The sequence below is a fragment of the Tamandua tetradactyla genome, chromosome 16, assembly GCF_023851605.1.
Source record: "Tamandua tetradactyla isolate mTamTet1 chromosome 16, mTamTet1.pri, whole genome shotgun sequence".
Taxonomy (NCBI): Eukaryota; Metazoa; Chordata; class Mammalia; order Pilosa; family Myrmecophagidae; genus Tamandua; species Tamandua tetradactyla.
The window spans coordinates 27,836,933-27,839,021 of record NC_135342.1 but is presented as its reverse complement, the minus strand read 5'-3'; the positions used below and the strand labels follow the sequence as shown (position 1 = coordinate 27,839,021).

The 2,089-nt window shown below is 38.2% G+C and overlaps 1 pseudogene; it reads right to left on the bottom strand.

Annotated features, from left to right (window-relative positions):
- Positions 1 to 490: 490 nt before the first annotated feature.
- LOC143660083 (high mobility group protein B1 pseudogene) lies at positions 491 to 1,133 on the bottom strand (annotated as a pseudogene).
- Between the last annotated feature and the right edge of the window lie 956 nt (positions 1,134 to 2,089).

Below are 2,089 nucleotides of genomic sequence, written 5' to 3'. Positions count from 1 at the left end.
ATCAACCAAATGCAATGAGGTCCTTTTTGGATTCTGATTTTTTTTTCTCATAAAATTTTTATTAGAAGCACTCAGAATGTCAACAAAACAGCTGCAACTTTTTTTTCAATTACAGAATGGTACTCAGTTAACAAAACAATTATTTTGGATAAGCTGCATCAGAGACAAATGAAGATGAAAAAAACTACCATCCCCATATATAAATTATTTGTGCTGTGCACCAACAAAAACCTACTTTAAACTTCCAAGCCAATTTACAACTCCCATACTGTACCAGGCCTGTACCACTTTTTAGTGACTACTGAGAAGACCACAGGACAGGGCTATCTAAGGATACTGGGTAGTGTGTTAACTATGCAGAAAAAGACACTGTACAGTTTAAAAGCAAATCTTACACAGCCTTACATTTCAATTTTTTTCTTTAGAAGGAGTGAGTTGTGTATAGAGGGGTTAAATCTTTATAGATAAGAAAAAACCTGCTAGAACCAACTTATTCATCCTCATCATCTTCATCTTCATCTTCATCTTCCTCCTTCTCTTCAATTTCCTCATCTTCACCTTCCTCCTCCTCCTCCTTCTTCTTTTTCTTTTCTCAGCCTTGATGGCTGCCTTTTTTTTTTTTTTTTTTTTTTGCCACATCAAGCTTTCCTTTAGCTGGGTATGCAGCAGTATTCTTTTCATATTTCTCCTTCAGCTTAGCAGCCTTCTTTACATAAGGCTGCATGTCATCTGCAGTGGTATTATTCCACATCTCTCCTAGTTTCTTTGCAACATGGCCAATGGATAGGCCAGGTGTTCGCCTTTGATTTTTGGACAATACTCAGAATAAAACAAGAAAAAGGCTAAAGGAGGCCTCTTGGGTGTATTGGGATCCTTGAATTTCTTTTTTGTTTCCCCTCGAGGAGGGATACAGGTTTTCATTTACTCTTTTATAACGGGTCTTGTCCGCCTTCGCCATGTTTTCAAATTTTTCTTTCTCTTTAGCAGACTTGGTCTTCCACCTCTCTGAGCACTTCTTAGAAAATTCCAAAGCTTTCCGGGTACTTCTTCTTGTGCTCCTCCTGGCAAGTCTGCACGAAGAAGGCATACGGTGACATTTTGCCTCTCGGCTTCTTAGGGTCTCCTTTGCCCATGTCTAGTTATTATATTCCGTCTGCGAGGCTCAGAGTCACCCAGCGCTTTCTTGGCCTGCACTTGTCCCAGTGCTGTCTCTATGGAGCTCAATATGCTGCAGTTGCTGTGAGAGAAGGAGCCAGATGCCGCCTCCTCACTCTCTCCTCTCTTTAACATTTGATTTTTTAAAAATTTATTGTAAAAAGTATTTAGTCACAATCAGGAAAATATGTTCTAAATATTAAATAAGATTAAGGAATTATTTTCAATTTTATTATATGTAATAATTGCGTTGTGGCTATTTTTCAAGGACCTTTACTGTTAGAAAAATATTCCGACTTATTAATAAGTATAATGGCACTATAGCTGGAATTTGCTAAAGGTTTTAGAGGAAAAAGGTGAAACAAGAATGGCAAATATTAATAACTGATAAAACTAGGCAATAGATATATGAGGGTTCATTATATTATTTTCTCTATTTTTGTATACTTTAAAATTCTGTGATAAAACTACTTAAAATTATTTTTGACAAATGTGTACTGCTTTGGTATTAAGCAAAAATTATGTTTTACTTAAAAACACACCCACTTTGAATTGGTAATTTCACTTTTTGGAATTTATTCTAAGGAAATAGTACTGAATGCATGCAACTGGTTACTAGATTGGAACTCACAATTGAGATATTGTTAGGTCTGGGGAATGGGGAAAGGCACTGCAGCTGGAGCTGCAGAGGCTGTGTCACCCTTCCCAACCTGACTTCCAGAACTAATGAACCGCCCCTTCTGGATGTTACCTGACCCCCATCCTTAAAAGCTGCCCACACTGAAGCCCACGTGCGGACTCACCTCTCTCCATCTTGGATGCGGTAAGTTCTACCCGGGAGCGCAGAAATAAACTCGCTCACTTTAAATTTCCTGGTCTACTTTTCTTCTTTTTCACCCTTTTGCCTCCTAAACCTTTCATCTGGTGCCGAAAC